At 43.3% G+C, this 25,966-nt stretch overlaps 1 long non-coding RNA gene across 2 annotated transcripts in view; it reads right to left on the reverse strand.

Moving 5' to 3' along the window:
- LOC119871204 overlaps positions 1 to 25,457 on the reverse strand; it is a 37,483-nt gene extending 12,026 nt beyond the window's left edge. For both annotated transcript variants that reach the window (XR_005357044.1, XR_005357045.1), the window contains exons 1-4: positions 25,248 to 25,457; positions 18,189 to 18,259; positions 10,371 to 10,477; positions 7,832 to 7,936 (exon numbers count right to left, since the gene is read on the reverse strand). This is a non-coding gene — a long non-coding RNA (uncharacterized LOC119871204). The remainder of the gene's footprint in view (positions 1 to 7,831; positions 7,937 to 10,370; positions 10,478 to 18,188; positions 18,260 to 25,247) is intronic.
- Positions 25,458 to 25,966: the final 509 nt, after the last annotated feature.

Here is a 25,966-nt window from a genome sequence, read left to right on the forward strand (position 1 = left end):
CCAGTTGTCAGGCACCTGGCTGGCTCTGTGGCTGAGCATCTGCCTTTGGCTCAGGACATGATCCCAAGGTCCTAGGATCGAGTCCCACATCAGGCTCCCCACAAGGAGCTTGCTTCTCCCTCTGCCTATGTCTCTGCCTCTCTCTATGTGTCTCTCATGAATAAGTAAATAAAATCTTTTAAAGAAGACGAAGAAGAAGAAGAAGAAGAAGAAGAAGAAGAAGAAGAAGAAGAAGAAGAAGAAGAAGAAGAAGACGACGACTAGATGTCACTCTGAAAAGAAAGCTGACCAGGAGTGGTAGGTTGAAGCATGGTCCCCATTATCCATTGTGCCCCTTCCTGTAAAAGAACTGTTTGTCCCTGCCATGAGATTTGCATGACTTCCCTCAGGACAGACCTTCCCCACCCCATCATCAGGCCTGGCCATGTGATTTAGTATGACCTGAGAGATGAGGGTAGAAATAACATATGCCAGCTCCAAACAGAAGCTTTAAGAGCCATTTTACATTTCCTCTGGGGGCCTTGCACTTTCCTTTGGCCTTGAGAACACCAAGTTCCAGAAAGCAGCTCCCTCAACTTGGGTCCTGGGCTGAGAATCATATGCGGCACAGCTACAGCCACCAACATATAATGTAAGTGAGAAGTAAGCCGTGCTTGTTATAAACCACTGAGATTTGGGAGTATTTCTTACTGCATCATCACCTAGCAGAAGCTGACTAATCCAGCAATATTACCCCAGGTTGGTGTCAGGACCTGCCTATTTTTCTAGTTTGCCTATTCATGTTAAAATTTGAACACTGCCTACACCAAAATTTAAAGCTTTTGCTCAGCAAAGGAAATCATCAATAAAATGAAAGGCACCCTATTGAATAGGAGAAGATACTTGCAAATGATACACCCTATAAAGGATTAATATAAATGTTACATCATTAATATATTATTAGTAGTCTATAGTTATATTAATATAACCAAAATATATAAAGAATGTATACAACTCAACATAAAAAAAGAAATAATCTAAAAAGAAAATGGGCAGAAGACTTGTATAGACATTTTCCCAAAGAAGACATAGAGATTACCAACAGACACATGAAAGATGCCCAGCATCACTCATCATCAGTGAAATGCAAAACAAAACCACAATGAGATATCACCTCATACCTGTTAGAATGGCTAAAATCAAAAGGGCAAGAAAAAATGTTGGCGAGGATGTGAAGGAAAAGAGATCTTTGTGCACTGTGGGTGGGAATGTAAATTGGTGCAGTCACTGTGGGAAACAGTATGGGGGTTCCTCAAAATAGTAAAAATAGAAATACCAAAAGATCCAGCAATCCCACTCCTGGATATCTACCCAAAGAATAGGAAAACACTAATTCAAAGGGAGACATGCACTTCTCTGTGAATTGGAAGATTATTTACAATAGCTGAGATATGGAAGAAACCCAAGGGTCCAACAATAAACAAATGGATACAGAAGATGTGGTGTATACACATGATGGAATATTACTTCATCATAAAAAAGAATGAGATCTTGCTATTTACAACAAAACAGATGGACCCAGAGGGTATTATGCTCAGTGAAATAACTCAGAGAAAGACAAATACCATGGGATTTCACTTCTATGTGGAACCTAAAAAAAAAAAAAACAATGAACAAACAAGAAAAAAGAAAGAAAGAAACAGATTCCTAAATACAGAGGACAAACTGGAGGTTGCCAGAGGGGAGGAGGAAGGATGAAATAGGTGAAAGGGATTTTTTAAAAAAAATTTTTTATTGGAGTTCAATTTGCCAACATATAGCATAACACCCAGTACTCATCCCGCCAAGTGCCCCCCTCAGCGCCCATCATGGTGAAAGGGATTTAAATATAAAAGACAGGACCCCTGGGTGGTTCAGTGGTTGAGCATCTGCCTTGGGCTCAGGGCGTGATCTCAGGGTCCTGGGATTGAGTCCCACATCTGGCTCCCCACAGGGCTCCCCTCTGCCTATGTCTTTGCCTCTCTCTGTGTCTCTCATGAATGAATGAATGAATGAATAAATAAATAAATAAATAAATAAATAAAATCTTAAATTAAATAAACATAAAAAACATGAATGCCAAAATTCATCTCTGAGTCCCTGTCCCATCATTATCCCACCCCTGGTGGGAAAGCATCAGGACTTCTGTGAAACCAGCTCTAACCAGTGTTCTAATCAGCGGGAGCTAGACCTCAGGAAACAGCCGGACTTTGATTCAGAAAGGTGAGTCATGTGAAGGCAGTGCTGTTTCCACACGGCATGAATCTCTACATTTGTGGAACAAGCAACACCAAACCTGGTTGCTCTGGTTTCCATCTTACCTACCGCAGCAGCCCTGGGCAGGTGGCCCCCAAATCTGTCACAGTGGTATATTGATGTTTTTTAGTTTAAGTTATGGAAGAAATGGTCAGGGCAGGAAGAATGCTCTGACTCCCTTTCCCCTCCAGAAAGCAAGATTATCCATCTCTGATGTGAACAGTACGTCCCTGCAGCATGAAGCAGAGACTTCCAGACATCTGTACCATCAGAGGAGGACAATCCAGAGCTGGAGAAGTCTTGATACACACACCTTGTTATTTTTACTAATTTCCTGTCCTGAACCAAATTCTGTTTAGAATTCCTCACTAATTAAAGCTCCCAAACATACATGGTTTGGGATTGTTTGTTGGTTTGCTTTTATCTCGTCAATTCCTCTCAGGTGGTTGTTTGTCTCAAAAGTAGAAAAGCTGCCCACCTTGGTCATTTCTTTGGGTCTCAGTCTCACTATTTTGATGGTAAGTTTTAAGCATCAATTTGGGTAGGCTCTAGTACCTGGTACTTAATCAAACACCACCCTAGGTGTTGCCGTGAAGATGCCTTGTAGATGTGGCTGCCTTTCAGGAAAGGATATGATCTTTGATTATGTGTGTAGGCCTCACCCAATGGGTTGAATGCCACATGGGTAAAAAACAGAGGTTTTCTGGAAGCAGGAATTCTGTTTCGCCAATTCCTGCCTGAGTTTCTAGCCCGCCCTATGGATTTCAGACTAACCAATCTGGTCCTTAAAATCAATCAATCTCTCTCTTGCTCTCTTTTGCTCTCTCTCACCCCATTCTTCCCCATCTAGACCAATCCAGATTTTGCTGTAATCCCAGATGTGACCCGTTCTCACTCTTTGTGGGGCTTCTGGGACTGAGGCCTTTGGTCTCAGCTGGCACTCTGAACACTGGGGGAGGTGAGGGAGCATCTGAGAAGGAGGTCTCCCCTCAGCTCATCCTCAAAAAGCTCAGCACGGAGTGAGCTGGGGAACCCCTCCCCATCTTCCCTGCCCCTTCAGAGTCCTCCCTTCACATTCACCCCACAGCATGACAGTCATCCTTTGTTGACTTCCTTTCCCCTTTAAAACTGTCCCAGAGTGTGACTTCACCCTAATTTCATCAGTATAAAAGCAATTCTCTCTCTTCTCTCTTCTCTCTTCCCTCTCTCTCTCTCTCTCTCTCTCTCCATTTTTAAAGTAGTCTCCATGCCCAGCATGGTGCCCAATTCAGGGCTCTATCTCATTACCCTGAGGATCAAGACCAGAGCTGAGATCAAAAGTCCGATGCTTAACCAGCTGAGCTACCCAGGGGCCCCTTAAAAGCAAAGATCTACTGGCAGTCTTTATCCTTTCAGAAATGACCTATTCTTTGAGTCTCCATTCTTTTTTTTTTTGTTTTTTTTTTTTTGTCTTTCCCTCCCGTACCACCCCCACTCCTGCACCTTGCCCCTTTCCCCTTCTCTTCCTCACTCCTTTCCCAAATTTTCTCTCATTTACACAAAAGTAAGGACAATCAATATGGTGAAAAAAGTGGAGTGCTCTGGAAGGTGATTGTGAAGAACAAAGGTGGGAACACAGCCAGACCCATGGCTCAGAGAGGCAGGGACAGGAACAGGTACAAGATATCCCCCAGAGACCCTGTGGGCTGAACCCAGGGGGCTGGCAGTGTCTGAAAGCCTGGTTGACTGGTGAAGCCACTCACTGACACAGGAGAGGGAGAGAGTTGGGGAAGTTACGTGACACAGCGATTTATAAGAAGAAGATATATTTTGTCTTCACTGGTTCTGGCACCTAGCTCCGAAAAATCCTAGGAGTTTCCTAAGTGATAAGAGCAAAAAAGTTGCTCTTTGTTATTCATAGCAATCTGCTTTCAATCACACAAGTTTACATCAATGAAGGACTTATGGAAAGCCCCTAAGGACAAGGGGGCTGGTAGCTGGAGGAACCAACCTTGAGGGTTAATTAGAGGGTTCAAACTTTCAGCCCAACCTTCCCGCTCCCACCTCCCACAGTTGGGGAAGGGAGAGGGCATGGTGACTGAGTTTAATCACCGATGGCTAAAGATTTAATCAATTGTGCCTACTTAACGAAGCCTCCACAAAAACCCAGAAGGATGAGTTGGTGAACAAGAATGCATCCACACACCAGGAGGGTGGTACTGGGCTCCACAGGCTCCAAAGCTCTGGTGCTCAGAACCCTTCTGCACCTCACCTATGTATTTCTTCATCTAGCTGCTCCTTTATCCTTTCTAAGAAACGAGTGATCTAGTAAGTAGATCCCTGTTTCCCTGAGTTCTGTAACCCACACAAGCAAATAATCAAATTTGAGGAAGGGGTCGTGGGAACCCGATTTATAGCCAGTGGGTCAGAATCACAGGTAGCAACTGGACCCATGATTGGTGATTGGTATCTGAAGAGGGGGCGGTCTTTTGGGGACTGAGCCCCCTAACCTGTGGGATCTTATGCCACTTCCAGATAGACGATGTCAGAACTGAGTGAGCTGCGGGACATCCGGTTGGTGTGTCAAGATTGTTCAGTGTGGGGATCCCTCGTTCCCCACTACCCCACCCCACACATATTTGGTGATCAGAAGTGTCAGCAGTTGTAGTGTACAGTGAAGGTAGAGGAGACACCAGGGGTGTTTTATCTTTACAGGTAGGAGAAATTGTGATTTAAGACTTTTATCCTTTCTGATTGATTGATTGATTGATTGATTGATTGATAGTAACCTCTACGCCCAAAGTGGGGCTCAAACTCACAACCCTGAGATCAAAAGTCTCATGCTTGGGGCACCTGGGTGGCTCAGAGGTTGAGTGTCTGCTTATGGCTCAGGTTGTAATCCTGGGTACTGCATCGGGCTCCCTGCATGGAGCCTGCTTCTCCCTCTGTCTATGTCTCTGCCTCTCTGTGTCTCTCATGAATAAATAAATAAAATCTTGAAAAAAAAAAAAAAAGTCTCACCCTCCACCAACTGAGCCAGTCAGGCACCCTGATTGCGGTTAAGATCCTAAGTCATTTGTGAGACATCTGTGTGGACTGAACAGGTAGAGGAAAATCTGGGTCTGAATCTGAGAGTTGTGGAGAAGGTATGTTTGGACAGACCACAAAATACAGCTGTGGGAGGGGATGTGACCAGCCAGCGAGGACAGGTGAGTGCCTGGAGGCTTTGGGGCTGGCTGCTGGGGACATTCTAGCCCTGAAAGGACTAGCAGATTACACGGAGCCAGAAAAGAGAAAAACTAAAGCACAAGAACAGCAGCCCGGCTGGAAGTTCCAGAGGAAGAGAAGAAGGGAAGGAAGGAAACAGAGAGGCTGAAAATAACAGAAGAAAATATCTATATAAACTGAAGAAAGGCCTGAATCTTCAGATGGAAAAGGCTCAGGTATCAAGCAAGATGAACAAACAAAACAAAACCAAAGCCCAGCAAAACCCCTAGACAGAGCCTGATGATACAGTTCTCTAAGGATCATGAAGAACATCCTAAAATTTCTGGAGAGAGGAAATCAGGTCACCTGCAAAATAAATATCCAGTCAGCCTCAAACTTCTCATCAGCAATATTAGATTCTAGAATATAATTGAAACAATACCGTCTGACTTCTCAGGAAATGTTGTTTTGACCCTGCAAGCCACTGTATGCCCAGCCAAAAGATCAAATAAAAATGTTTTTCAAAAAAAAATTTTTTTTCAGATGTAGAGGGACCCATCATTGACTCCCCATAGCCTTTTCTGGGGCGGGTGGGACAAAAACAAAAACAAAACAAAACAAACATAAAACCACAAGGAAATACCTTAGTGAGATGAAATTGGAATTCAGGAGAAGGAAAGTGAAATCTACTAAGGAATACAATGGGTTCGTTGGGGGGGGGGGGCGGGGGAGAAATCCCAGAATGGCAGCTATCCACAGACCTGTAAATTAGTGGCTCATTTGGCATAGGAAGTCAGGGAGTTACACTAAGAATGCTTTCAAGGAGAAAGTGGATTTAAACCGACAGGTCATATTAGGGGCACCTGGCTGGCTCAGTCAGAACAGCATGAGAGCCTCTTGATCTCATGGTTGTGGCTGAGCCCCACATGGGGTGTTGAGATTACTAAAAAAAAAAAAAAAAAAAAAAAAACTTAAAAAAAACCCTAATATTAATTGGTGGATGATCTTTTTCTCTACCTCAATTAAAAACAGAGGGACCTGGGGATCCCTGGGTGGCGCAGCGATTTGGCGCCTGCCTTTGGCCCAGGGCGCGATCCTGGAGACCCAGGATCGAATCCCACATCAGGCTCCCGGTGCATGGAGCCTGCTTCTCCCTCTGCCTGTGTCTCTGCCTCTCTCTCTGTGACTATCATAAATAAATAAAAATTTAAAAAAATATTTAAAAAAAAACAGAGGGACCAAAAAAAAAAAAAGTCTGGGGAAAAACAGTCATGACCCACATATGTTTGCTTTTTTTAATGTTTTATTTATTTGTTTGTTTGACAGAGAGAGATAGAGCGCAAGAAGGGAGGGCAGCAGGCAGAGGGAGAGGGAGAAGCAGACTCCCTGCTGAGCAAGGAGCCTGATGTGGGGCTCAGTCCCAGGACCTTGGGATCATGACGTGAGCTGGCAGCAGATGCTTAACCAATTGAGCCACCCAGAGCTCCAACCCACATTGTTTTAAAGATTTATTTATTTACTTGAGAGAGAGAGAAGAGAGTGAATAGGTGGGGGGAGAGAGGGAGAATCTCAAGCAGACTCCTCGATGACTGCAGAGCATAACATGGCGAGCTTGATCTCACCACCCTGAGATCATGACCTGAGCCATAATAAAGACTCAGAAGTTCAACCAACTGAGCCACCCAGGTGCCCTGTCAAGCAAGCTACTTTTTTTTTTTAAGAGTTTATTTATTTATTCATGACAGACACAGAGAGAGAGAGAGGCAGAGACACAGAGACACAGGCAGAGGGAGAAGCAGGCTCCATGCAGGGAGCCGGACGTGGGACTCGATCCCGGGTCTCCAGGATCACACCCTGGGCTGAAGGTGGCACTAAACTGCTGAGCCACCCGGGCTGCCCAAGCTACTTTTCTTTTTTAAGATTTTATTTTTTTAATAAAGATTTTATTTATTTATTTATTTATCTATTTATTTATTTATTTATTTATTTATTTGAGAGAGAAAGAGAGCACATGTGCAAGCAGGGGGACAGAGAGGGAGAGAATCTTGGACTCCAGCGCTGGGCACAGAGCCCCATGCAAGACTTAATCTCATGACCCTGAGACCATGACCTGAGCCAAAATCAGGAGTTGGCCACAAACCAACTGAGCCACCCAGGTGCCCAAAAAAATTTCATTATTAAGTAATCTTTATACCTAGTGTGGCTCGAACTCACGACCCAGAGATTGAGAATCACATGCTTCACCAACTCAGCCACCCAGGTACCACATGCTTTCTTCTTTTTTAACTAAGGCATAAGTTATGTAAAGGAAAATGCTCAGATCTTAAGAGTACTACTCAGTGGGTTGTGACAAATATGAATGTTTACTTACCATCACTCATTGACACCACTATCAAGATGAGGAATATTTGTATCACCCAGGAGATTCTGTTGTGTCTCTTCCTCGTAGAGTCTCTCCACCAAAAGCAACCACTATCTGAAACAAGGCAATATTGGGAAGCAGATGGTGTGTAACAAACAAGAGTCCATTTGACCTTGATTGTTAGAAAATCTCTTTCAAGCAACACAAGCATAGTGTAAAAAAACTACATTTGCTTCTCTAGGGATCCAATAACAATTATTTGTCCTAATATTATAAGTGATATTTATTGGTATATTGGTTTCCTAGAGCTGCTACAACAAATTACCTTCAACTTGGTGGCTTAAGACAATAGAAATTTCTTTTCACAGTTCTGAGGGCCAGAAATCTGAAATCAAGGTGTCAACAAGGCCATGTTCCAAAAGCTCATCTTTTGGGCTCCTGGGTAGCTCAGCTGGTTAAGCATCTGCCTTCAACTCAGGTCATGATCTCAGGGTCCTGGGATGGAGTCCCATGTTGGGCTCCCTGCTTAGTGAGGAGCCTGCTTCTCCCCCTCCCCCTGCCCTTCCCCCTGCTTGTGCTCTCTGGCTTTATCTTCTGTCAAATAAATACATAAAAATCTTAAAAAATTAAATTAAATTAAAAAAATTAAAATAAAACAGAGCTACCCTATGATCCTTCAATTCCACTTCTGAGTATTTATCCAAAGGAAATGAAATCACTATCTTAAAGAGATATCTGCACCCCCATGTTCACTGCAGCATTATTCACAATAGCCAAGACATGGAAACAATCTAAGTGTCCAACAATGGATGAATGGATAAGGAAAATGTGGTATATGTATACACAAAGGAATATTATTCAGCCATAAAAAAGGACATCCTGACATTTACAACAACACAGATGGGCCTTGAGGGCATTATATGAAGTAAAATAAGTTAAGAGAACAGAACTGAGAGTCTAGAAATATATTCATGGGCAATTGATTTTCTTTTTTTTTTTTTTTTTTTTTTTTTTTTTTTTTTTTTTTTTTTTTTTGGGCAATTGATTTTCAACAAGGGTGGCAAGACCATTTAATGGGGGGGAAAGAAAAGTCTTTTCAACAAATGGCACTGGGGCAGGTTGACATGAAAAACAATTAGTTTGGACCCTTACCTCATACCATTTACAAAAATTAACTCAAAATGGATCAACATCTAAATGTAAGAGCTAAAATTATGAAATTCCTAGAAGAAAACATAGTAGTAAATTTTTGTGAACTGGGGTTAAACAATGATTTATCACATATGACAGCTAAAGCATAAGCAACAAAAGAAAAAATAGATAAATTGGATTTTATCAAAACCAGAAATTTTTGTATTTCAAAAAACACTATCAAAAAAGTGAGGGGTGACTAGCTGGCTCAGTCGGTGGAGTATGTGACTCTTGACCTCAAGGCTGTGAGTTCCAGCCCCATGTTGAGGGTGGAAATAACTTAAAAATAAAATACTTTTTTAAAAAAGTGAAAAAAGTTACAAAATGGGAGAAAATACTTGGCAGATAACATGGCTGATAAGAGTCTAATATCCAGAATATAAAGAACTTTAAAAAAAATTTTAAGTAATCTGTATACCCAATGTGGGGCTCGAACTCACAACCTTAAGGTCAGAGTCACATGCTCTCCTGACTAAGCCAGCCAGGAGCCCCCAGAATACAAAGAACTCTTATAACTCAACAACAAAAAGACAAACCAGTTGACAAATGGGCAAAGGATCTGAATCGATATTTCTCAAAAGAAGACATCCAAATGGCCAATAAGCACATGAAAAGAGGCTTGACATCATCATCCATGGGAGAAATGCAAATCAAAATTGCAATGGGAGGGGGTACCTGGGTGGCTCAGCTGTTGAGCCACTGATGGCCTTAGCCTTAGGGTGCCATCTCCAGGTCCTGGGATTGAGTCCCACATTGGGCTCCCCGCAGGGAGCCTCCTTCTCCCTCTGCCTGTCTCTACCTCTGTGTGTGTGTGTCTCTCAAGAATAAATAAATAAAATCTTAAATAAATAAAAAATTCCAATAAATAAAGCAAGCAAGCAAGCTTCTTGACTCAGTAGAGGCTCTGAAGCTGCTCATTTATCCAGAAGGCAATAGGGTGGGGAGTGGCACCTGGCAGGCTCAGTTAGAGGAGCCTGGGACTCTTGACTTCCTAGTTGTGAGTTTGAGCCTCACCTTGGGGATAGAGATTATCTAAAGGTAAAATCTTTAAAAAAAAAAAAAAAGCAATGGGTTCTGCTGATGTAGAAGAGGGTGGGATTGAGGATTTAAAAGGGATTCCATTTCTGTCGACCCTTTCAAGTGCAGGGGAGCACCCTTGGTGGGTGAACCGTTCCCAGCCATGTTCTGTTACCCAAAGGGCTCTTTAAGGGACAGGAAACCTTCTCTGGGCCGCTGCAGTGGGTCACCTTGGCCAGTGCCAAACAACACCAAAGCAGCATCGGAAAAGCCCCAGGCTTCCAGATCCTGGGCAAAATGTCTCTGTGGTTTCGGCAAATACATTCTTTTGCCATTTTACCAGTGAGTGACTCATTCTGCTGGAGGCGCCTCGGTGGGTACTTCCTGGACACCCACTCATCTGGAAAAACTGAGGTGGCTGCTGCCCAGAAGTGGGTGTCCCGTTGCCTGCAAGGGGAGACAACAAGATCATTGTCGGGAGAAATGCTTGTCTCCCCTGTCCTCTCCCCGTCTTACCCTGATGCCCTCAATGCCTGAAGGAGCGGGAAGGAACACAGCTGGCTCAGGGGCTGGAGAAGTGGCCTGGACGTAGAAGCCCAATTTAGAAGTGTAATGAAGCTAAGAGACATCTCTGGGGCTGCTTACCCCCCTCTCACTCCGGGGGGGTGCAGAACTTCCCTGGCTTTTCCTGGTAGCGGAAGCCGGGAAGAACCCATAGCACGAGACTGGGCGACGCAGGTCTGTCCCCACCCAGTCCCCACGGGCCACGTGCCTTCGGCTCGGTCTGGAAAAGCAGCCCCACCCCAGGCCTCTGAGAGCCGGCGAGGGAAACGCGTTGCCCAAATTTAAGGTGTCCTGCTTCCCCAGCACCCCCTAGCGGCTAACCAGACCCATTGCTTTCTAGCCCCCCTCCACCACCATCCAAGCAGTGGTTCTGGGATGTCAAGGACGCTCCTTCAAGTCAAAACACTTCCCTGGTGGTATCACACCGTCACACATCCACCCCCAGCTCCCCGCACGTTCATGACAGTAAATGTGCTTTTAATATCCATTGCTTGAGAACATGTCTTTGGAAGATTGCAGTTACGTAAGTAAATAAAGCATGCTATTTGTCTGCTAACAACGTCCCTAGTGTAGGGATGGGTGTGCTATGTGTGTACCCAGCTCCCTTGCTATATATAATTGCAGGAGCTTCCCAGGACCTCAGGACAGGGACCCACTGGCCAGGCCAGGGGCTCCCAGGTTAAAAACAGACGGTGATTGTGGCCACTACTGTCAGTAATTAGGCTCTCACTGCTGGTGCTCTGTTTCACTGGGGGAAGTTCCAGAAGCTGCTGTCCTCCTTAGCCATGGCTGACTGGGATTCCCAAGGGAAGTGGGATATTGTTGGGAGTCACGTGTGCTCTCCACTTCCAGGCTGGACCCTGGGACTCCTGGCAGGAGGGTCTCCTTTGCCTTGTGACCTTGTCGTCATCCATGAGACTCAGGCTCTCAGTGCTGCCAGCATTCATGGCATGTTTGTTTTTTTTTTTTTAATTTTTATTTATTTATGATAGTCACCGAGAGAGAGAGAGAGAGAGGCAGAGACACAGGCAGAGGAAGAAGCAGGCTCCATGCACCGGGAGCCCGATGTGGGATTCGATCCCGGGTCTCCAGGATCACGCCCTGGGCCAAAGGCAGGCGCCAAACAGCTGCGCCACCCAGGGATCCCCATGGCATGTTTAAGAGTGTCACAGTGCATGAGGTTAGTGGGCTCCTCTCATGATGCATCCATCCTGTCCTCACAATTCCCAGCATTTTGTGAGTTCTACTATGTGCAAAGCACTTTTCAGAACTTTTTTCTTTTAAGATTTTATTTGTTTATTTGACAGAGAGAGACACACACAGAGCATGAGCAGGGTGGAGGGGCAGAGGGAGAGGGAGAAGCAGGCTCCCTGCTAAGCAGGAAGCCCGAACATGGGGCTCCATCCAGGACTCTGGGATCATGACCTGAGCCAAAGGCAGATGCTGAACCAATTGAGCCACCCAGGCACAGGTTCCTGTCCTCCAAAACATAGTCTTATGGGAAGGGAGGTGAAAACATGAAGTACATAGAAGATAATAACTAAAATTCTGTTTGATTTCAGCAAAACCAGTTGAGCCCTTGTGTACAGAGTTACATAACACATTTTAAAGGTGCGTTAAAAGAAGATAGACTTTGGGAAGACAACAAGGACAAGGAATGGGACAGTATTGAAGTATAAGGGTTGATGGTATAAAAGATGCTAATGTTTAACCTGTACTAACCAGGATTCATTTTGCTATAAATGTCAGTTAGTCAACTCAAACTCACATAAACAAAACAAAACAAAGGAATTTATTAGTTCACTGAACCAAATGTTTAAAAAGGTAGAAATGGGTGTCAGGGACAGCTAGATACAGGACTGAAATACCAGGAGAAATCTCTCTCCTCTTCCCTCCCAATCCCTCAATCTCTGAGCCTCTTTCTTCCCTCAGGTCTACACAGAAAGGCTTTCTTTGCAAAGCAGGAAAATGGCCCCAGGCAGATCCGGATTCATACCTTTGACTTTCTACCAAAGAGGAAAAAGAATCTTCCTTTTTGGTTCCATTCAAAAGAAGAGAAACAAACAAAAACAGAAAAGGACTTGATATGCCCACTCTTCTGCACAGAGTTGGGGGGAGCACTTTTATTGGCAGCTCATCTAGAACCAAATTGTTGGAGTGGGGAGAACTGTCTTCTAAAAGAAAACATAATGCTGGTCTTGGCAAATGCAAGTGCAACAAGGTAAACTAGTATAAGCCATGTAATCTTTTTTTTTTTTTTCTGAAATAAGGATCCACAGATTTTTTTTTAAAGTTATCTCTATGCCCAATGTGGGGCTTAAACTCACGACCCTGAGATCAAGAGTTGCATGCTCCACCAGCTAAACCAGTTGGGCACCCCAAGTGTCCATAGTTTTTAACCAATTGTCAAAGATCCCTAACCCAAAAACCTCGCTGTAGAAATAAACTTGAAGACCACCCAGTTGAATTCTCTCACTTTGTAGAAGGGAATATGGAGGTACAGAGAGTTTGGGTGACTTTCCTAACATCACACAACTATGATAGGACTCCATATTGATTTGATATGAATTGAGGAAGGGATATATGAGAAAAAGCGGTCAAAACCTGGTCTGAATTTAGAGTCAAGACAAACATTGTTTAAATGGTGATGGAATACTGTAACAAGAGAGTTTGGGAAAAACCTAAGTGTAGAATGAGGTGAGGCTTATTTTTAAAAAGTAGAATTTTTTAAAAACCAATAACTTCTAAAGTCAACAAGGGCCTCTCTGGTTAAGTTCCAAGGCCTCCTCAGTGTTTGTAATCTTTGAGGAATTTTTAAGAACGGGTGAGGCTCCACCTGACTGAAGATGGGCAAATGTTCTGACTTTCCAAAAGAGGAACAAGCATTTTCTAAGAAGTGCAGACTGGCGAGCTGGACAAGGCTCCAGTATGGGCTTGCTAAGAACAGGTTATGCCAGACAGGCCTCGTTTCCATTTTTGAGGAAGTTCTCACCCTGGCAGGTCACTCAAGGGAATACTCTAGACTCCAAGACTCCTGGCTTGTTAAATCTGAAAAAAACCTTTTTGGCCCTAAAAAGCCAGGGATGGCAGACTTGCGACCCCCAGCTGAATTCAAACCTAAGACATTTTATTTTTTAAGATTTATTTATTTATTTGAGAGAGAGAGATAGAGCACGAGTGAGAGAGAGAGAGAAACTTCAGATAGACTCCCTGCTGAGCACAGAGCATGGCACAGGGCTCGATCTCATGATCTTGAAATCACAACCTGAGCCAAAATTGAGAGTCAGGTGCTCAACCAACCCAGTCACTCAGGTGCCCTGAATTCTCAGACATTTTAAGTAAATGGGGAACTTTCCTATTAAATCTACCGTTCTGGCTTCATGATAACACTGGTCTACATCACTGCCCGGCCATGAGCATCACCACCCTCAACAGATAAAGCAGGAATGTGCATACTCCACTTGACCCCAGACTCCCTCATTCCCTCTTGCCTCACCCTTAGCCAGCTTCATTCATTATAGTAATCTGTTTACAATCAAACCAGAGGGCGTTTGAGTGTATGACCCTGACCTAATCTACCCACATTATTTTATAGATATAATATATCTATAGAGGAAAGAAGTTGAGATGGAAGAGTCTCTTCGGGGCAGCCCAGGTGGCTCAGCGGTTTAACGCCGCCTTCAGTCCAGGGTGTGATCCTGGAGACCCTGGATCGAGTCCTGTGTGGGGCTCCCTGCATGGAGCCTGCTTCTCCCTCTGCCTCTGTGTGTGTGTGTGTGTGTGTGTGTGTGTGTGTGTATGAATAAATAAATAAAATCTTAAAAAAAGAAGAAGAGTCTCTTCGAATTTCCCATGAACCAGCAATCTAGCATGGGCTCCTGTCCACCAAGTAAATGCTAGAGAAGCTATAGAAGCAGAGAGAAGCTTGGATGTGAGAAGCCTCTCTCTGTGACTCACAGGGAAATGCAATATCCCCAAAAGGCATGAGCATCCCCAACAACAAAAAGGCATGAACATTCCCAAAGACAAGGAAACAAAAGTTCATGGGCCAAAATACCAGATATTGGAGGGATACATATTCCATTTTAAAAAGAACACATACATACATACAGAAAACGGGACAAAGCATATCACGTGAAGCAAAATTAATAAATACAAAAAATGTATTATTTTTTCTCTTCAAGAAGCAGCAGCAGCAATATAGTAGTAGTAGTAGTAGTAGTAGTAGTAGTAGTAGTGTGGTCCTTAGACCAGCATCATCAACATCACTTGGGAACTTGTCAGAAATGCAAATTCTTGGTCTCTATCCTGACTTAATGAATCAACTCTGGATATGGGGCCCAGAAATTTGTTTTAATAAGCCCTCCAAGTGGCTCTGATGTTTGAGAACAGTGGGCCGAGAGTTTTAGACCAATGGGCTGCCACCAACAGCATCCTATTTAACAAGGATAAATGTTAACCTCCTCCCTCACTCCACCCATCTGTCCACACCCAAAAAAGAATTAAAAAACCATTATTTACAAGGGACATAAGTCATTTCACAGCCCTTGCAAAAAAGGCTTAGGAGATTGAAAACAGAGGATTTGTTTTCTTCTATAACCTTGAAATGAACTATGGGTGTATGATGGAGACTTCCAAAAAGCCAATCTATTGAAGAGCATCTTAGTTACTTCCAAGTTTTGGCAATTATGAATAAAGCTGCTATAAACATCTTTGTGCAGGGTTTTGGGTGGACATAAATTTTCATTTCCCTTGGGTAACTACCAAGATGCACAATTGCTGGATTGTATGGTAAGGGTATGTTTAATTTTGTAAGAAACTGCTGAACTGTCTTCCAGAGTGACTGCATCATTTTGCATTCCCACCAGCAATGAATGAGAGTCTGTGTTGCTTCAAATCCTCATCAGCATGTGGTGTTGTCAGTATTCCGGATTTGGGTCATCCTAATAATATCTCATTGTTACATTCTGTTTTGTTTTGTTTTTTAAGATTTTATTTTTAAGTCATCTCTATACCCAACATGGGGCTCGAACTCACAATCCCAAGATCAAGAGTCACATGCTCCACTGATTGAGCCAGTCAGGCACTCTGCCGTTGCTGTTTTAATATGCATTTCATTCATGAGGTATGATGTGAAGCACCTTTTCATATGCTTATTTGCCATCTGTATGTCTTCTCTAGGGAGATGTCTTTTCAAATCTTTTGCCCAATTTTAAGTCAGATCGTTTGTTTTTGCATTGATGGGTTTTAAGAGTTCTTTGTATATTTTGGATAATGGTCCTTTATCAGAACTGTCTTTTGTGAATGTTTTCTTCCAGTCTGTGCCTTGTCTTCTCATCCCCCTGGCAGTGTCTTTCACAGAGCAGAAGTGTTACCTTTCATGAAGTCTAGTCTATCAACGATTTCTTTAATGGATTGCATTTTTGGTGTTATATTTTAAAAATTATCACCATACCCAAGGTTCTCTAGATTTCCTCCTGCAGCATTTTCTAGGGTTTTATAGGTTTGCATTTTACATTTAGGTCTATGATCCATTTTGAGTTAATTTTTCTGAAGAGTTTAAGGTCTGTGTCTAGATTCAATTTTTTGCATGTGAGGTCCAGTTGTTCCAAACCCATTTGTTGAAAACATTATTTTTCCTTCATTATATTGCCTTTGCTCCTTTATCAAACATCAGTTGACTATATGTATAAGGATCTATTTCTGGGCTCTGTGTTCTGTTCCACTGATGAACTTGTCTATTCCTCCACACTACCATGGTGTCTTAATCACTGTAGCTTTATAATAAGTCTTGAAGAGGGTAATATCAATCCTCCAACTTTGTTCTTCTTCTTCAAATTGTATTGGCTATTCTGGATCTTTTGTCTCTCCATTTGGCAGGCTTTTTTATGTCTTTGTCAGATACAAAATAACAAAACATCTTGGGATTGATGACACTTTAGTTTTGATGAAATATAACAGTTTCTTGTGGATATTCCCAGAGATATCTTGCACATAAAAAAGCAAATACATAAATGTATTATTTTTCCCCTCAAGTTTATTATTAATGTCTATATTGTGAGAGAGATTTTAAGTCTTTAAAAGGACCTGAGAGAATCTAAAAATAAATAGGGATGTCTGTCCCCTGATGGGTGCTGAGGGGAATTTTTCCACGTCAGATATGGCCTTTTTTTTTTTTTAACATTTATTTCACACCTACCACAAGCAAGGCTCTGAAGATAGAATTCCTGACCCTCTTAAGCTTGCAATCTAATAGAAAAGACACAAACACATAATAGATTCTGGTTTGATATGTTCTCTTCTCCAGACTTATACCAAATACTGTTATAGCATAAGGAAAGGAGCAATTAATCCTTCCTAGGGATGAGAGCCAGAGTAGAACTCACAGAGTAAAGTGCCATTCCACTGGGGTCTTGAAGTATAAGTGGTATGTGGAAGCAGAGAACGCAGGAGAAGCACTGCACACGAAGGGAGTGTATTATCAAAACATCAAAGGGATGAATGCCAAAAGGAGTGCTAGGAGCTGATAAAGGTGAGGTTGAGTGTGGAGTTGGTGAGGGAGAAAAAAGAAAAAACAGTAATCAAGGTTGGAAAAGCAAGTTGGGGCCTGTGAGTCTGTAAATGGTCTTGAATGTTATTTTAAGTGTTTAGATTTTAACCTATAAGCACTGAGTTCTGATGAAGAGTTTTTATTTAAATTTTTTTTAAAAATATTTTTTTTATTTGAGAGAGAGAGAGAACACACATGAGCAGGGTGGAGGGGAGGTGCAGAGAGGGAAAAGTAGACTCCCCACTCAGCAGGGAGCCTAATGTGAGACTATATCCCAGGACCCCAAGATCATGACCTGAGCCAAATGCAGATGCTTAATCCACTGAGCCTCCCAGGTCCCCTATTTTTAAATTTTTTTGAAGGTTTATTTATTTATTTGTTTAATAGGTCCACACCTAACATGGGGCTTGAACTCATGACCCTGAGATCAAGAGTCATACGCTCTACCAACTGAGCCAGCCAAGCACCCCAAAGAGTCTTAAAATCGGGTACAGAAGAGCTCAGATCTGAGCATTAGAGAGATCCTATTGACTGTGCCATGAAGGGCAGACAGGGGAGAGAAAGACCAGGGAGACTAGTGAGGAAGCTACTGAAAAAGTCCAGCTCAGATGATAGGGAATGGCAGAGACTGGTAGTTGTCTCTAATGCCCATCCTTCCCTTCTATAAGAACAATAGTCTCCAAATGTTAGCTGGGCACATAGCTATCCAGGATAAAGACTACATTTCCCAGCCTCCCTTGCAGCACAGTGTGGTCATATGACTAAGTTCTAGTTAATGGAATGAAAGCAGAAGTAATACACACAATTTCCTGGAGATCTCATTAAAGGACCACCTGTAAATTCTCCCCTGCCAGCTAGCTGTGATCTACCTGTGAGGGCAAGTCAAGCTAAGGAAGGGCCCATGCTAAGGAAGATGACTCAGTGGTGGCCGAACAACAGAATGTTAGGAGGAGGCTAGATTCCACCACCATAAAGCTCCCAGACCAGCCTGTATTGCTTATTCCCAGCCGGTTATGGTTATGTGACAGGGAAATAAATTCTTACCTTGTTTTAGTCCCTGTTACTTGGGGGTCTTTGTTACAGCAGCTGAACTTCAGCCTTTCAAATATAAGAACCTAAAAAAGAGTTGGAAGGCATTAGGCACTGTGGGAAAATGAGGAGTAAATAGAGAGATAGTCAATTAATTTGGGAACACAGAAAAATAAGGAGGTTTAGGAGAAAATATAAACTTATATTGGAGGGATCCCTGGGTGGCGCAGCGGTTTGGCGCCTGCCTTTGTCCCAGGGCACGATCCTGGAGACCCAGGATCGAATCCCACATCAGGCTCCCGGTGCATGGAGCCTGCTTCTCCCTCTGCCTGTGTCTCTGCCTCTCTCTCTCTGACTATCATAAATAAATAAAAATTTTAAAAAAAAATAAATAAATAAACTTATATTGGGATATATTGGGCTTGAGTTGCCTATAAGGGTTCTAGGTAGTTTCTTTTTTAAAAGATTTATTTATTTATTTATTTATTTTTTTTTTTTTTTTTTTTTTTTTTTATTTGGCAGAGAGAGAAAGCACAATAGGCAGAGTGGCAGGCAGAGGGAAAGGGAGACGCAGGCTCACCGCAGAGCAGAGACCTTGATGCAGGGCTTGATCCCAGGACCCTGGGATCACAATCTAAGCCTAACGCAGATGATTAACTGACTGAATTATCCAGGCACCCTGGCTCTAGGTTGTGTCAATGTAAGCATTTTGCTGCAGAATTTTCACGACATAATTGGCCATAAGGCAATTCTGACCTAAAAGATAAATAACTGTTGATAGTTTGTTGGTTTCATCAACTGGTTAATAGTTTGCTCTCACTTCTCCATTGACTCAGTACTCCCATTCTTAAAAAGAAATCTCTACACCCAACATGATGCTTGACTCACAACCCTAAGATCAAGTGTGATCCTCTGCCAACTGAGCCAGCCAGGTATCCCTACAGGAGCTGGCTCCCGTTTTTATATTATATGAATATTAGTCCTCAAAATGGTCTATGCAATGATGCACAGTATGGAACCAACATTTCCCATATAACTTTGGAATGTCTATCAGTGGATATTTGACAATACACCAAGGACAAGCAACACTGTGGAAGGCTCTCACAACATAATATAAAGCTCAGTTACAAATATGCATCTAGTATTTGAAAACTGATACCTCTTTTAATAAAGGAAAAATTTTAGCAAATAAAGGAAAAGCAGGATGCCAAATGAGGAAGACAAATCAAGCAAAAGGGAGAAAAAGTGTAATACTCTAATACTATGAAGGAAAGATTTTGAAGACAAGTGCTTAGGTACAGTCCACAAAATAAAAACAGTTATTTGCACAGTACTGCCATGAATCTACACTATACATTTTGAATGTACTCAAATATTTTGTAGTTCTCAATAGTGTTTTTAATTTTGTCATTCATTTTTCATGTTTCATTATGTCCTTTTAATGAATGCCCCTCTTTATTTTTTGTGATTTTATCTTTTATGGCAAAACTGTCTTACAGCCAATTAGTTATGAAGCAAAAAGGCTTGCAGCAAAGATACTGACAGTAAAAATACCAGACATGGCCTGTGACACAAGCCTGAGGCGGTGTGGATACACATGAGTAGAGCTCAAGAGAAAGATAGGGATTTGGTCTAAATCTGCATGTCTAGACATAATAGGCTGTATGTAAAGTCATGGGAATGCCTTGTAAGAGTCTGTGGAAAAATAAAAAGGTCAAGGATAGAAACCTGAGTATATCAAATGTATTCAGCTGCAGGTAACAAAAAGAACCTGACTTTCACTGGCTCAAACAAATAGGAGTTCATTTTTCCTATATAATAAGAAGTTTGGAGGTGTTGGATGTTGGGGGTTAAAGTGGCCCAGTGATGTCATGACTAGCAAGGATCTCTGTAATCCTCTTGGCTTTCCCTCCTGCTGTTTCTTCATGGTCACAAGATAACTGCTGTAGCTCCAGGTATCACAACCATGTTCAAGATAAGAAAAAGGAAAGCAGGGACACTTGGCTAGCTCAGGTGGTAGAGCACACAACTCTTGATCTCGGGGGTTGTGCATTTGAGCCCCACTTTGGAGGGACAGATTACTTAAAAATGAAATCTTTGAAAAAATATTTTAAAAAGAAAGAAAGAAAAGAAAAAAGCAAAGCAGAAGCTTTCCCTGGGGCCTTCAATAGACATTTGTGTCCCTTTGGCCAGAAGTATGTCACATGGTCACCTTTACCCCTGTAGTGAAAACAGCATGCAAGTAATTGAAAGCATCTGTTGGCTTAGCCAGTGAACAGTGTCTGGGGAACACACCTAAGGGATATCGAAGGTAGAGATGCTAATGAAGACTGAAGAAGACTTTGGCCCCTGTGTTTGTCATGCTTCTTCCCATCTCAAGGCGTTTCTTCTCTGCTTGGAAGCTCCACTTGCTCCTCTTCACCTACTTAACTCCTACTTATCCATCAGCTCTAGCCTCCAACAGCAGCCCTTCTGAAGGAGAACAACCCCCAACTCTCACCTGGCAGATCAAACCCCATAATATAGACTGTCAGGGCACTAAGTGCCTCTACTTGGTAGCACTAGTCATACTTGCAGTTTGATTGTTTCTTTTAAACAATCATTTGAGTCACAATTGCCTCCCCTATTAGACTGTCAACTCCGTGAAGGCCTGGGCCAAGTCTGTGTTTGATTACATTTGTCCCAAATGTTGGGCACATAATGACATTCAGTAAATATCTGTAGGATAAATGAATGGATGAATGGATGGATAGATAGATGGATGGGTGGGTGGATGGATTAGAATTTTTCAATTGAGGGATTTGTACCAATTTTGGCAAATTCATTAAAAACTAATTTTGAAGAAAGTTTTCCCAACAAAACATGAGTGTGTGTGTGTGTGTGTGTGTATAAAGATTTTGTTCATTTATTCATGAGAGATACAGAGAGAGAGGCAGAGACACAAACAGAGAGAGAAACAGCCTTCCTTCAGGGAGCCTGATGCCAGACTCGATCCCAGGATCCCAGGATCATGCCCTGAGCCAGAGGCAGACGCCCAACCACGGAGCCACCCAGACATCCCATGAGTATATTTTTTTATGGAATATCAATTTACTGTAAGCCAAGGGTCATAGCATAGTTTAAGCCTCTTATGAATACATTTTTCTTTTACTTATATTCATGAAAAGTATATTATTGAATACATTCATTAATACATTAATAGAAAGTATATCTTCATATTCATTGAAGATATTAAAGATATTTTTTAAGTGAGCAAATCAGAATATTCAGTAAACTGACTTTAGATTATTTCTTCTGCTTCCAGCATCAACAGCTCTTTGAAGAATTTTGAAAGGGAAGGAATGGAGAGGGTCAAGGGGAAGCAAGGCTGAGGGAAGCTGTTTGGGGACAGCTGTGACTCAAGTGGTTTGTTGGCTGAAAAGGGGCAGTTCAGTGAAGAGAGAACAATGGCTGAGGGGAGAAAGAGGAAAGTGGTTGGGAGCAAGGATTTGGGGGCGGTACTGGCAGAGAGGAGGTCAAGAGTAGGAGGGGTGAACCTTAGGAAAAATAAGTGGAGGTGGACTGCCGCTTTGCTGACTCTCAATAAGCTGCACCGTCTAGTGCTCATGCCTTTGTGTAGTCCCCCTTACATGGACTCTGGGCTTGGCCAAGTGACAAGCTTTGGCCAGTGCAGCATTAGCAAGAAGATGCCAGCAGACGCATAAGAAATGCTTGCACACTGGGCTTGTCCTCTTGGGGTCCTCCCTCTTGGAACCCAGCTGTCATGCTACAGAAATTGGACTTAGCTTTGTGGAGAGGCCACAGGAGGAGGGTCCCTGGGCTGATAGCCCCAGCTGTGCCCTCAGCCAACAGCCAGCATCAGTTTCCAGCCAAGTGAGTGCATCCTCCTAGAACTACATCCTCAGTGGAGTGGCCCCAAAGAATGCCATGTGGAGCAGAGATGAGCTGTTCCTGCCAAGCTCTACCTATATTGTAGAATCACAAGCAAACATGAGTATTGTGAGTTTTGTTTCATTCTGTTTTGTTTTTAAAGATTTTATTTTTAAAGTCATCTCTATACTCAACATGGAACTCAAACTTAAAACTCCAAGACCAAGAGTCACATGCTCCACTGACCAAGCCAGCCAGGTGCCTGAGTTTTGTGGATTTAAGTCAACAAAGTTTTGGAGTTGTTTGCACTGGAATAGAAGGAATTGATTTTTCTGAGTTGGGGCCTGAATTTTTGCTTTTTTATAATTTATTTATTACATACTTATGGTAATTCCATTTAGGCTCATCAGCATTGACCTGGCAAGACCACTCAAAGTTTCAAGATTCAAGGAACTTCCTTGATACCTGGACCCACAGCAGTGGCTTTTAGTGCAGTGGTGAAAGATCAGACTCCCTGAGTTTGAATCCAGCCTTGGCCATTCATTAGCTGTGAGATCTGGGTCAAGTTTGTGCCTCTGTCAGGGTAGATGTCACTAAGTAGAAAGTTGAAGCAAGTAAAGGTGAAGTCAAGGGCAAGGGCCACTGCCCTGCTGGGGAAGCAGCTCTGCCTTCAACCTGCTCTGATGACCATGCATGACATACTGCCTCTATCAACAGGGCTCGCCTCTCCCAGACCCTACTCCTGAGGGACAGACAAGCAGAAATAGGAGATAGGGGTTGGCAACAGGGAGATGGTCACAGAATTAGGGACTTGAGACCTGGGAGGCACGAGCATCTTCTCCTGCCTGAAATCGGAGGCATAGCTGGGATCTAACATTGGGAGGTGGGGCTGGGAGTGGATTGGGGACAGAGGTACCCTAGAATGTTTGATTGGTAGGGGAGCCCATCATCACCTCCATCACCACCACCATCATTGTCACCAACATTGTTGACATCCACTGAGCCATTACTATGTACCAGGTACCAGTCTATGTCTTTTACGTGTGTTAACTCATTTGCATACCCACTTTATGAAGATTATTATTATCATTTTATTTATTTTTTGAGAGAGAGAGAGTGCATGAGAGGAGGTAGAGGGAGAGGGAGAGAATCTCAAGCAGACTCCATGCTGAATGCAAACTCAACTAGGCGCCTGATCTCACAACCCTGAGATCATGACCAGAGCTGAAATCTAGAGTTGGACCTAACCAACTGGCACCCCCATGAGGATTATTATTATCTCCACATTGCAGCTTGGGAATCCATAGGATAGAGGGCTTTTGAAATTGGTGAAGGGCATGCAGCTGGTCAGGAGCACAGCCAGGATTTGATCCCTGGCAGTCTGGCTCTCAAGCCTGCTCAGAACCACTCAGTGATACCGTCTCAGACTTTGAACACCCTCCCTATAATTCCATGGTCTTGCTTTTCCTCTGCTCCCTCACACATCTTTTCATAAGGTCAACATTTTAGCTTAAAAATTAGAAAGCTTCTGCTTTTGGAGCAAATTCTCAGGGTACAATACACCCCATCACCCCTGCTCCCCAGCCAGCCACTCTTGCTGCCCCTGCCTCTTATTATATCTATTGGCTATCTACATGCCTTCTTTAGAAAAATGTCTACTTGTGTCTTCTGCCCATTTTTATTGGATTATTTGCTTTTGGAGTGTTGTTTTATAAGTTCTTTTTATATTTTGGTTACAAACCTTTTTAAGATATGTATCTTCTTCCATTCTGTAGGCAATCCTGTAGTTTTATTGATTATCTCCTTTGATGTATACATCTAAATTCTTACACTGGGGACATCTGGGTGGCTCAGTGGTTGAGCATCTGCCTTCGACTCAGGGTGTGGTCCTGGAATCCTGGGATCAAGTCCCACATCAGGCTTCCCTTGAGGAGCCTGCTTCTTCTTCTGCCTGTGTCTCTGCCTCTCTCTCTGTGTCTCTCATGAATAAATAAATAAATCTTTCAAAATAAATAAATCCTTACACTGAATGCCACCTCCTCCACGAAGACTTCCTGCTTGCTCTCCTCCTGGAAATGTATCCCTTCTTTCTTAACTTGCCTAAACTCATTGGTTTTCCCACTCTCATTCCAGCGCTTGCCATAATCTGCTTTTGTGCCTGTGCTGACAATTGGAATGTGAGCAAGGGCTCTTCCCAGCAGCATCAGGGTGTCCCAGAAAGAGTGAGTGACATGGCTGGGGACAGACAACAGTAAGACATGAAGTCCCTGAGAAGGTGGCAGTGCACCCTACCCAAGCTGTTCCTGGCACCTAAATCAAGGCATGACTGCTATTGGTGAAAGAGTTGATGTTAGGGGCAATCTATAAGGTTGGGATAAATATTTCAATATATTTATTGATTAATTTTTCCCCTGGTCCTTGTATTATTATTTTTGCAATCCCTCCAAATGTACAGCAAGTGCACATTGTCCAATCCTCCAAATGTATATTGTCTCTGGGCAGGGCTATTGCAGGGCAGAAAACAAAAGTCATTGAATATCAGTCCAGAGCCTGGACTGTCTCTGTAGGTCTAGCCAAAGTCCTTGAGGTTGAGAGGCCTTCCTGGAGCAGATAAAATGTCTTCAAGACAAGTGAAGGCAGCTGGGCATCCCCTCCCCTTGGACGCTAGCCCTGCAAGGACGGAGAGGTCCTGGGTCCCAGGAGCAGCACAGAGCTGACCTGGCTCCCTGACACACCCCTAAAGCTTCATGTGCAACCCCTGGGAAGGATGGCAAGAGAGCAAGTCTAGGTGTGGGAGGTAGTTTAGACAGAATTTGCAGAGTTTGAGGGCATAGGGACCAGGGGCCAGGGACTATGAACATCTCAGTAGTAACCATGTGGAATTTGTCCAGTGGGATGGCTTGGCACAGTCTAAGATTTGGGGGGCTGGAGCGCAACAATGGTGTGGGAGCAGGAGAGTAGGGAGCTCATTTCTAAAGGGAACTGCAATTAGGTGCCCCCCACCCCACCCACTTCAGCAGAATAGTCGATTCACGAAAAACAAAGTTAAAACCTCATGTGCACCTGTGTTTGCAGACTGAGCTTTCTACCCAGTGCACCTGTTCTTACATTCTGAGTCCTGGGGATCCAATCTGTTCCTGTTCCCAGCAAACTCACTGAGTCCCATCTGCTGGGGCAGGAGGTGGAGAGGAGGGGCCAACTTACCCTGAGACACCAGATGACAGTTCCCCAGGGAGCTAATCCTGCCATTTGCCTGGTTCCCTCAGCCTCATGCATCAGGGAGCTTGGGAGAGTGTGCTTCAGTGGCCAGAAGACCGAAGGAAAGGAGGCCGCATGGAAATCATCATAGCAGGGGATTTTCAGTCCATTTCAGGGTTATCTACTGAGCATGCGTTATATGTTAGGTCCAAAGCTAGGTGCTGGTGGGTAAGAAAAAGAAAGAATGCAGGAAAGCATTGTGTCAGAGCCTGGTATACAGTAGGTGCTTCATAAATGCTATATCCCCTGTGTTCTTCCTGGAAGGATACAAGATAAAGAAAATACCATTTCACCCTCAAGGATCTGAAGATCCTATAAGAGGTCAGGACCCTTGTGGACATTTTTCTACAACACAGGCCGAACACAGTAGCAATGTAGCCCAGGCCCAAGGATCCAGGGGTTCAAGGGAGGCTTCACAGTAGAGGAGCCATATGAGGGTCCAGCGTGTATACAGGAGTGGTGGGACATGTGGAGGGAGACAGGGGACACGACTCATGGGAAGCTGTCAGGAGACTGAGCCACAAGAGAATACATTTTGGCAGTTCCTAACCTCCAGAGTGAAAGTTCATGTACAAATCAGTTGTTTGGAATTTGGAATTCATTTTCCCATGGGAACAATACCATAAATGGAGGCTAGGTTCTCAGGCCAGAGGATGGAAGCTGGT

This window comes from Canis lupus, chromosome 3 (genome assembly GCF_011100685.1).
Source record: "Canis lupus familiaris isolate Mischka breed German Shepherd chromosome 3, alternate assembly UU_Cfam_GSD_1.0, whole genome shotgun sequence".
Classification (NCBI taxonomy): Eukaryota; Metazoa; Chordata; class Mammalia; order Carnivora; family Canidae; genus Canis; species Canis lupus.